This window comes from Onychomys torridus, chromosome 2 (assembly GCF_903995425.1).
Source record: "Onychomys torridus chromosome 2, mOncTor1.1, whole genome shotgun sequence".
Classification (NCBI taxonomy): domain Eukaryota; kingdom Metazoa; phylum Chordata; class Mammalia; order Rodentia; family Cricetidae; genus Onychomys; species Onychomys torridus.
Window position 1 is genome coordinate 3,339,411 of NC_050444.1, and position 11,956 is coordinate 3,351,366.

General features: G+C 40.3%; 1 pseudogene; it reads left to right on the forward strand.

Annotated features, from left to right (window-relative positions):
• Positions 1 to 6,064: 6,064 nt before the first annotated feature.
• On the forward strand, positions 6,065 to 11,170 carry LOC118577414 (annotated as a pseudogene).
• The last annotated feature ends 786 nt before the right edge of the window (positions 11,171 to 11,956 follow it).

Genomic DNA, 11,956 nt, shown 5'->3' on the forward strand with positions numbered 1-11,956 from the left:
CTCATCTAATTGAGGTAGCAGGTTTTACAGTTCAGAGGTTCAGTCTATTATCATTATGTCAGGGAGCATGGCAGCACACAGGCAGACGTGGTGCTGGCTACATCTTGATCATAAGGCAACAGGAAGTGGACTCAGACACTGAGTCATATCTTGAGCATAGGAAACCTCAAGGCCCACACCCATGATGACACACTTCTTCCATCAAGACCATAACTACTCCAACAAAGATACACTTCCTAATAGTGCCACTCCCTATGAGCTCACGGGGACCAGTTATATTCAAACTACCATACTCTCCAACTCAAGACTTTAGGTAATCACCAAATGAGTATGTTACCAGCAGTCAGGGTCTGGTATGGATGTTTTCAGATTTGTGGTCTCTTCTCCAAAGATCTGAAATAATGGCTCACATAAATTGGCAAAAACAACAGGGAAAATTTCTTCAAAGCAAAGCAATAGAATGATCAGGTTTACAATGCAAGAGAACAACAGCCACAAAAATGTTGATGCTTACCAGCCCCAGGTTGCTATCTTGGGTCTCTACAGAAAGAAGGGGTTGGTTACTATCAGAAATATAATGGGTACTTCTCCATTTTGATTGATAGATTAGGTTAATTATTTCTCTACTGTGCATGTCTTTTCCCATGATGCATCTGATTTAATCATATATACACCTGATATATGGGCATAACATAGTAAATCGGAGACTCTCCTCAGGAGTGCATTTGAGACACAGTCTTACCTTATTGTCATGCACTCAAAACCAGTTCAGTCTAGATTGGGCTTTCTATTCTTCTACCTGTACATAACAAATACAACTGAAATTTTTCTAAGTTTGTTTGTTGTTAAAGGATGAGAAACACATTCCATTATTTAGAAAGAAGTGTGCATGCAGCTCAGAGTATGTGAGGTCCTGTGTTGCTGACAGTTTGTTAGTTGCATTATACAAAGGGGAGTGTGTGTATGTGCACAGTATATGTAGGTAAGGGACCTAAGCTTTGAAGTACATTGTTACTAGAGAGGGGGTGTACATATAGTCCAAGCCAAGAGTGGTCCCAGGTTACCTAACTAGTCCCTGTGTTTATCACCACAACTGAATGCTAGTCTAAATAAATTGAATTTTCTATCACATTTGCCTATGATCACAATACACAAAAACTATCAGATAGGAAATACGGTGATTTTTAAAATTAATTTGGTTTATTACTTTATGTTCAGAAGGGTTGAGAAAGACATACAAGAGAGAGGTTATAGATCCCTCTAAAGCCCAATGTAACAACTAAGAGGAACAAAGAGCGTATTGAAAGATGCTGCAACCACAAATGTGCCTCAAGTTACAAGTTACCTGACTTGCAGGGGATGGGGCTTTCATGTGGTAAGCATAATGGGATATAACTGCATGTGCACATTTTCATTGAATTTCAAAGATTATAAATTTCCTCCTATGGTAAAATCCACTAAACTGCATGAAGACCAGCTTTGGTCTGTTTCCTTTAAACTGTACCCCAGTGTCTAGAACAAAAACTAGCATGGCTGTCTTTGATGCATTTTCACAGTCTTTTGAGATTATGACCCTCTTTTAAAACTTTGAGCCATTAAATTTACAAAGCTTAATACAAGGGGACTATAACACATGGCGACAAGTTTCGAGAAACATTATTGCTATCTCTTAAGGCCATATGGAATCTGAGACACATGTAAGTCATAACGTCAGCCTCTCCTATACCCAGAAATCCCCTATCAACTCCTAAAATTCTTAAAAAACCTACTTCTCCATTTCAAGCAATTAGCACACAATGCCTAGGTTTACAATTGTGGCAGGGGAGACCGTCTTTCTAACTCACCTATAAACTCAGTGATGATATTAATGATGTACAATCCATGTTATATGCCCCATAAGACCTATTTACCTAAAGGCTATCCAGGGTAGCAAATACTTAATTCACCTAATCTACCACTCCTGTAGAAATAACTGTCTATTGTGTATTCAATCTATTTCCTTTCATTCCTTGGCACACAGCTAGATATACCTCTTTCTCATCTTTGAAGTAAGGTGTGAGTATATGACTGGGGTATTGAAATGTGAATAGAAGAAATACTCACTCTCCCTCAGCAGGCCCCTAAAATCCCAGCTTACTTCACTACACATGCTGAATGGATTATAAAAATTATAACCAAGCTAAATATACTTCTTTTCTTTCTATGTACCCAGGATACACACTTTGTTGTATCAATGGGAAATGGACTAATATACCTTGGAAAGGTTTCTGATGATAAAATATTCTCCAGCAAACAGTTTACAATGAAATACTTGTGTGGCATTCTAGGACATATATTGGAAATGGAAATATCTCAGAGCTCTGGAGGCACCTGTAGGGCCCTGATCTTTTCATTCCTGATTTTAGTAGCACACTGAGTCTGGATGCCCCATGAGAAGTTACTCAGTGCTGTCTGGTTGCTTTTGTCCTTACTAGAACATATGTGCCCCTCAGAGGGTCTGTCTGTGCTCAAGGGGTTTTCTGGCAAGGGACTGAATATTCCCAGCTCAGTCCCAATGTCAGCCTAGAGGCAATTCGAACCTGGTGTTCTCATTTGTCACTCATATTGAAGAAACAGAGAAGATAGTGCCTTCAGAAGGAAACACTTGCATCCACTGAGGTGCCCACACCTTTGATGCCACAATTATCTGTGCATGGTCTTGTAATAATCATAGTAGCCCTTAATGTATAAAGTGTATATTGTGTTATTTAAAATAAAAAAAAAAAAAATTGGTAACCACCTCTATGTCAACTATCAATGGGAATAGTTAAACAAATGATTAACCAGATGATTATTCTACATAACACAGCCATCGCTATCCATGATGTAATATTAAGATTTTTTTAAAAACATGTCCCACACTTTGTGGAAGGAAAACGTGTGTGTGTGTGTGTGTGTGTGTGTGTGTGTGTGTGTGTGTGTGTATGTGTGTATATGTGTGTGCGCGCGTGTGTGTGTGCGTGTGTATGTGTGTGTGTGTGTGCATGCATGTGTGTGTATGTGTGTGCGTGTGTGTGTGTGCACGTGTGTGTGTGTGTGTGTGTGTGTGTGTGTGTGTGTGTGTGTGTGTGTGTGTGCTTGTGTGTTGTACATGTAGACATAAGACAGCAGTACAGGGTGACTTCTTCCACAGAATGAAAGGAGGAGAATAAAATAAAAACATGGAACTGTTATTTCTCATTTTAAATATATATCTGTTTTCTTTAAATTTTTTTCAATTACAGTTTTAAAATTTTTAAACTATGAAGGAGGATAGAATTGAAAGTCTCTAAACTGCATAAACAGAATCTTTAAATTAGTTGAGTATTCCTAAGATGAACTTAGTGAAAGATGGCCGTACAGGATTTGGCTATCAGAAGTCTATGGAAAATACTCCCTTTCAAAAGTAGATGAGTAACTGATTCCCACCCGTTGGGCCTCCTGCAGTGCCAAGGTCTAGGAGCTTGTCTCTGCTCTGTTCTGCGCTGTTAGCAAGTTGCTAGGGGGATCCAGCCTTTGTGGTGTCTTTCATCCATATGGAAACCTTTCCACTCTGCTCTTTGGAGACCACCATAAACAAGGCTTCACCACCAACCCATTTCCATGAACCAGGAAATCAGCACCTTGTTTGGGAGGGTCTTCTGTTAGAAATGAAAATAATCTAAAATCTTAACAGAGCTTTGAGTGACAAGGAAAAGTATATAGTGATAGTCACCGGCAAAGCTCCACAGATACAAGCTATGTGTTGCTTGGCGTGCACCCACTGAATATTTTCTGTGTATGTGAGTATGGAATGTTTACTCTTTGTACACTAAAGGCTTTTGAAATTCAATTATGCTATTTACTGCCCTGTATTCTGTTATATGATGCTCAATATGTTCTGTCCTTATCAGTCTGAGAGTATAATTTATACCATTATCACTTCTAATAGCTATATGTGTTTATATCAATAAGATCTTCATGATCTTCATTAGAACATGTCCTCTTTGTCTCTATGAACCTAGTAGATAGATTGCATATCAGGTTATAACATTTCCCCATTACTTTATCTGTTACTTTAGTAGAAACAGAATTTCAAAATGCACAACTAATTACCCCCTAGGAAAGAAAGGCTTACTGGCTTATGCTCCTACTGTATTATTCATTTATATTCTTTGAATATTTTTTCTTGTAAATTTAACCATTAAGGTGTGTTCCAATAGAAAAAAAAAAAGGAAAATCTTATTTTGTGTCCCTGTAAATAATGATCAGTAAACCTCCATATTCTCCAGTCCATGAGGCCTCCATTTAATTTCCTTCATCTTATTCCTTCATTCTTGTCTTACCTTCTTATCTTCCTATAGTGATATTTTATTTGTACTGAAATGTGGTTTTATTTGTATATTAATAAAGTTGCCTTGGGGTCAGAGCAAGCCAGAGCAGAAGCTGGGTGGTGGTGGTGCATGCCTTTAATCCCAGCACTTGAGAGGCAGAGCTAGGAAGGATCTTTGTGTGTTCAAGGATACAGCCAGCATGGCAGCACATGCCTTTAATCTCAACACCAGCCATGGAAGACCTGGAGGTCTGTACAACAGGCAGTGACACCAAGTCACTTTTGCTCTGAACTCAGGTAGAGGCATGGAATAACTACCAAGGAGAGCTGCAGATGGGCAGTGGAACTTCCTCAAGAGTGTGCTATAGTCAGCAAAGTTGGGAGGGTGGAGCCATCTAACCCTTTGACACCAGATATATACCTAGCTACAGAACTGGGAGTTTACCCTGGTGAATTTCAATCTTGCTTTAGTCTATATTTCCTCACTGTGTCCCCTTTCATCCCTTTTGGAACAGTAATGTATATCCTGTACCACTGTACATTGAACATATTTAGTTTGCTTTTTAATTTTAGAGATGTTTACTGTATGAAGTGGAGGTTTGGGCACCAGATGTATAAAGTGAGGACATGAACACTGCAAGGCATGGCTGAGGAGAAGGTTTTTATTGTAGATGTGAGGAGAGAACAGCCAGAGGCATCTGGAAAAGTTCAGAGGAGGGAGAGGAAGTAGGGGGAGAGGAAGTAGGAGACGAGGCATAACCAGCAGACTGAACTGGGCCATGAAAGGAGAGAGTGGGGAGAAGCAAGAAGAACTGAGCAAAGGAGGAAGAGAGAAGGGGCCAAAGGAGGCCAAGGAGGACTGGCAGAGAGTGTGGCTGAAGTGGAAAGGTTCTATAGGAACCAGAAGCACAGGGAAGGGAAGCCCATGGGGTGGAGAAGTTCAGGGTAGGGCAAGGTGAGACAGTTACAATTAAAAAATTACATGAAGTCTCAGAATAGACTTTAGAGTTTTAAACTGCTGAAATTGTAAAAGACTGGGAACTTGTGAAGCTGAATTAAATGTGTTGTGCATTATGATATGGCTTTATGGGAGCTGAGAAGTGACATGTGTGGTTTGAATAAGAATGCCCCCCCCCCCACAGTCTCAGGTTTGAATACTTTGTCCCCAGCTGGTGAAACTGTTTGGAAGGGTTAAAAATGTGGCCTTGTTAAAGGAGATACATTTCTGGGAGTGGGCTTTGGGGTTTAAAAAGCGCAAGCCACTCCCATTATCTACCTATGTATCTATCTATATCTATCTATCTCTCTATCTCTCTACCTCATACTTGTGAGGTAGCTCTGAGCTACTGCCGCAGCACCACGCTTGCCTGTCTGCTGCTGTCTAAAAGGAGGGAAACTCAACTGAGAAAATGCCTCCATAAGAACCAGCTATAGGGCATTTTCTTAACTAGTGATTGAGAGGAGAGGACCCATCTGACAGTCCTGGGTTCAATAAGAAAGCATGATGAGCAAGCCATGATTAGCAAGCAAGTAAGCAGCACCCCTCCCTGGCCTCTGCATCAGCTCCTGCCTCCAGGTTCCTGCCCTCACTGATTCTGATGATGGACAATTATATGGACCATGCGTGGAATAAGCCACCTCCTTCCCAAGTTGCTTTTGTTCATGGTGTTTCATCACAGCAATAATAATTCTAATTAAGTCATGGTGTCTCTCAGCAATAGAAAAATAGCTAAAATGGGTTCAAAGGAGAGACAAGGGGACAGCAACGAAAACAGGACTAAAGCGGGAGTAAAACCCAGCAAGACCAACGCTAAGGTCTGTCCCTCCACATTCAGCTTGCAGGACTTGTGGTAGCATCATTTGGGACACATAGAGCTCAAGTAGCCCTGTCCCTCTGGCCCTGCCACTGGTAGCATACATGGGACATCATTTGTGGTGGCACTACTGAGTGCCTGCAGATTTCCTCAGAACAGCATGTACACAGCATTTCATATATGTAATTAATTTTAGTATTTCAATGACCTAGTGGTTCTATTATTATTGTCACCCCATTTCCTGGGTAAATAAATGAATGTACAGGGAAGCTGAAAGACAACTACTAATCCACACAGTTGATTTGGACATCAGGATATTTGGCTGCAGAGACTGTTCATAGCACAGTGCATGATGACCTGTTTGACCAGAGCCCATGCCTTAGTTTTTGGTTATCGAACACCTTCAGATCGTCAGTGCCTCCTACAGTCATTTGCCATGTCTTCTTCTTAGCTGTTAGTGCCTGAGCCACCTAATCCATGGTTGTTTGCTTGTCAAGATGTGAAGCCACATGATAGGCTGGTAAAATGAAGCCTGGCTTCAAATCTTGGCATCATGCTATACTTTCAACTCAAGTCTTTATCTTGATTTTATATCCATTTTTTTGTATCCTCCAGCCTAGTCCCTCCTTTATCACATTTGAGACTCAAGAATCAAATAAGATGATCATGAGCATGGTTTTTTAAATCTACAATTCATGAAACAATTACATTATTACAAAAGTTTTATGCTTTGATATGCCTCCAGAATGCTAGAAAAGATGAAGAGCTCAGTGTAAACATTTCCTAAATAATAAATCAAATATATATTCTCCATGAGCTGAAGATGCTTAAGAGCTTTGATGGGATCTGAATCATAACTAGCTAGCATGACACAGTTCTGAGCTCTACTACACACCCACACTAAGATTCATGTATCAGTATGGAATCACATCTTACAAAATTAGAACTCTTCATTTTCACTGCTTCAAGACCTGTTGATTCACCTACATTCCAAAATGTACTTTCCACTCCCAAACCAATACTCACAATGTTTATTCAGTGTGTCCAGTGATGTACAGAGGATAGAGAACTGATAATCTGTATTAAATACAATGTCTTTATGTAAAAATGCACATAAAGCAAGCTTATGTGTGCTAAGTTGACAGAGGTTCTTGACCAAAACCTTGATCTGCATTGCTCCTCAGAGCAGTGCTTCTGCACTCACTATAATTCAATACTTACCATGATCGTGCAGTATACAACTCCCACAAGTAATGGAAACTGAACATTTCTAAGGAGACAACTGAAAAACAGAAAACATATATATTTTTTTACAAACATATTAACTAGCAAGGAAACCTTTATGAGAAAATCTATAATTTAAGTATTAAAATCCTGAAGTTATAGTTTAGCCTGAGTTTGCTTTTATCATCCCTCAGGGCATTAAGAAAGCGAACTGGCCCCTGGCCCCTGGTGGCTTGTTACTGCTGCTGCTGCTGCTGCTGCTGCTGCTGCTGCTGCTGCTGCTGCTTAGAGGAGTTGGTTTTGAAAATCTCCAGAAGAGTGAGTACTTTAAAATGAAGAGCTGTGGAGAGGGTCTTGTAGCTTGTCATAGTCTCAAATGAGCAGAAAATGTCATTAAAGTAATAGCCTGAGTTCAGAGCAAAAATTGATTCAGTGTCGTCTGGGGGAACTTGAGTCTGACTTTCAGCTTGCATTATGTCTCTTTTCTTTCTGATCAACACACTAGCAGCCAAGACTGTTTGAATCCATTCATCACACCATTCTCTCTCATCTCCTTCTGTCCTTTCCTCTCTCACTCACTCCTTACCATGTCTTCTTCAACTATGAGCCATGGAGCAACTAAAATGTGTCTGGCATTTGTATAAGCATCATATATACAGAAAGGAAGGCCCCTGGCCTTCTCTGAAATGAATTGATTATTGCAACAGGTGGTGAGGGTGGAGCAGCAGATGGCAGCATCAGTCTGTCTGAGAAGTCGTAAAAGAGTGCAAGGCTCCAGGTGGGAAGGAACTGTAAGTGTCTACAGGAAATGAGAGTGTCTACCACATGTCCCTGAAGCAAAGGTACAAATAAGACCAGCTTTCTGCCAAGTTGCAACTCAAATGCGTAGTGCCATTCTGCTTGCTGTCCCCCAGACTCAAAATTTGACCCCAAGTGCCAACATGGAATGACAGTTTTGTTGAGTATAAGTTTGGTCAGAATATCATTTCCATGGAAAACCAGGGGAACTTGTCTTTTGTCTTAAACATAGCTGCAGAGGAACCACCACCAGCTCCCTTGAGGATTCTGCTTTCTTTCTCAATGCTTGAGGAAGGCACATGTTCTCAGCAGAGTCAATAAATGATCATGAAGACAGACCTCTGAGTCAGAAATCTTTTTTCTGTTTTAATTTAAGCTTGGTATCCTCTGCCAACCACACACACGGTACTTCATCTGGAAAACTTTAATTTAACTTTATGTTATTTTTTTTCTGTCTTATTTGCACCATGTTCTTCCAGAACACTACTTGACTTAGATTATAGAAGACTGTCTTCTATAAAAAGTATCTTTGCTTGTAAATGAGTTCACCCTAAAGAATGTCTGAGTTCACTGTGACACCTCAGACCAGTTTCTCTTCATTCTTCCATGTTTATTCTGTCTACTCTTCTCAGTACAGATCTTATCATGGTAACGATGTTTGGACCTTGTTCTGAGTTACAGTTCTATGATATTCATCACAGAGTTATTGACTTTTCTTCAGATCTCTAGCTTATTAATTTCTCCTTCTCATAGTTCCTTAGAAGTTGCCAAGGTGGAACTGCTCCCAGGTCCCAATGTTTCCAGACACTATCCCCCTTCCTTTCATGGTACACTTCTTCCCTATTGGCCATGCTAGGTATCTCATAGGGATCACAGACATGCTCCGGCATGTGAACATAAAGTGCAAGAGGGTTCTCTTGGGTTCCCCTCAGCATAATAATCATAAGCCTGCAAATCCTTAGCCCTAAGCTCTTTCCTCTCCCCTGACAGTACAGGTGAAACCTGGCAAGGCCTGGGGACCACTGGGCCAATACTCACTCCTCCCAGGATAACTACAGTCTAAGTCACTCTCCCAAGTCAGGAAGGTCCTAAGGCTATTTCTTCAGTACATTTGTTGCCAAACAACCAGATGGAGGAAAGGCCCCACATAGTTCACTTTCATCCAGTGATTTGGGAGGGACAACAAGCCCAAGGTATAGCACATCCAAACAATTTTAATTATTTTAGATAAACTAGCCTATGTTTATCTTCACACCATCCATTTGCAAAGCTATTTTCATTTTGTTTTGCAGATAAGGAAATTATCTGAGAAGATAGATGAGGTAACTGGAAATAGAAGTTTCAATACCATTATCCTAAGACTCCATCCTAGATAGGTTCCATCTTCCGTGCTTATGTCTCACACCTTTCATCCTCAGTGCAAAAGTCTCAGGTACTCAGCATATATGATGAGAATGTTCTTGGCACCATGTCCCTGATGGGGCTGAAGCCACTACACTCCAAAACTCTTATTTGGGGAGCTTTCTCCTTTCATCAGATTCTGAAGTTGGTGGCTCTAGGTCTTATCCCTTTCATTGTGTGACTTCTGAAGGTAGGAGACTTAGGTATGTTTAGGTCCATTGGTACAAAGTGACAGAGATTGAATGACAGTTCTTTTTTCACCTGTTTTCCCAGAAAGTCCAAGGGAATGATCCGCACATCTTTTAGCGTGATGGGCATAAAACGTATGCACAGAGTTTTACTCCCTTGGTTTTGTACAGTTAGTTAAGGAAACTTTATATGTGAGCAGAGTCAGTCTTAATAGCCCAGGCTGACTTCATATTAACAGTCTTTATGCCTTACTCTCCAGAGTGCTGAAGTCACAGAAAAATGGCACCAGACCCAAATGAAAAGACTCACAATAGAAGGTGACTTTTGGGATACAACTTGGAGTAAGTACAAGAATCATATAGCCAGTGCCATGGTAGAATGATTTTTTGAGAAAATGTGAAAGTCAGAGAATTTAGAATCCAAAGATGTGTAAGGAAAAACTGCAATTAACTCAAGAAACTCAAAAGCCTAACTCTTGAGTGAGAAGATCAGGCCAAGAGAAAGAGTTGAGGGCATGTTCAGAAGTCAGAACATGGAAAATATCACTGTCTCCTGGTCCTACAGCTACTTCTTCCAAGAGGAATATGTGCAGAGGTGATCAAGAAGGGCTCCACTCTGATTGGTGTTCAAGGAAGGGACATTGTTGTTCTTAGTATGAAAAAAAAATCAGTGGCCGAGCTAAAGATGAAGGCACAGTGCAGAAGGTCTGTACTTTGGATGATAATGTCTGCAAGGCCTTTGCATGCCACACTGCTGACATAAGAATAGTCAACAGAACCTGAGTAGAGTGCCAGAGCCACCAGCTGACCATGGAGGACCCAATTTCTGTGCAGTACATTACCTGCTATACATAGAGCAATGGGTGAATGCCATTTGGCATCTCTGCCCTAATTGTGAGTTTTGACTTTGATGATATCCCTAGAGTCTATCATAATGACCCCTAGAACACATACCATACCTACAAGGCCAATGCCATTATCTGGGGTTGCCAAGTCACTGCATGAATGCCTAAGAAGAACTACATCAATGGTGCCATCAAGACAGGCAATCTTACCACCAAAGCAGTGATCAAGGCCCTCCCAGAAGTGGTCCAGTCACTAAATTTGCTATCAAGAGACAGCACCTAAAGATTCTTCTAAATCCTGAAACATTTGAGGAGTATGTCAGTGAAAGTGAAAAAGGAAAAGAAGGAAATGAAAAGAATAGATGTAGTGAGCATCCATTGGGGCAGCTTTCAGCCTTGATCATGAGTGAGTCTTGGTGTTGTAGGCCTTCAGTTCTACTTGTGCCAGTGGCCGACAAACTTTTCAATGAAAAGGGGGTGTTATTTGGATATGTCCCTTTGGCAATGTGTGTATATGAAGGGTTTGGAGCACAAGAAAAGAGGCAGGGAAACCAACAAGTGAATTGTTAGTAATTGAATGGAAACAAGTATTAACAGTCAGAAATAAATCCAAGAAATATTTAGGAAGGAAAATATCTGACACATTGTGATTAATTTGAACATATTAGAGATTTGAACCTAGAATAACTTCATTATTTCTTGTTTCTAGTTCACGTGTGTAGCCGGTGAAACTATTGACCATACAAATGTGAACAAGTTGTACCAGAAGGGGGGAAATTTGGTGAATTTTGTTTAAAAATGCTTTAGTTGCTTACTAAGTAACATTCAGGGGGAAAATGTAAGTTTCTTTCTAGAAATAATTACCTTTTTCCAATAATTTCATTGTATTTATACTTACAGATATTGACAATAATTTTTATAAGTAGAGTATATATCTGTTTATTTTATTGCTGTATTAAAACCTTGATAATAAAATTTATAGTATATAGTTCATTTTTATAAACCCTATGGTGACTTACCTTGCATGAAGTCTTGAGTGTAGACAGTGTTTAATTCATGTCATTGCAGGAATTAAAGGACAGGTGGATCATTAGATGGATGAATGGATGGATGGATGGATGTTTGTGTGTGTGTGTGTGTGTGTGTGTGTGTGTGTGTGTGTGTGTGTGTGTGTATGGACACATGAGTGGGTGGGTTGATAGGTACTAGAATGGATGGGTGGATGGATGGATGGATGGATGGATAGATGGAAGGAATGGAGGAATGGTTGGATGATGGATATGTGGATGTATGGATGAGTCAGTGGGTAGATGGGTGGATATGTGGATGAACATATATGTGGATGGGTGGATACAT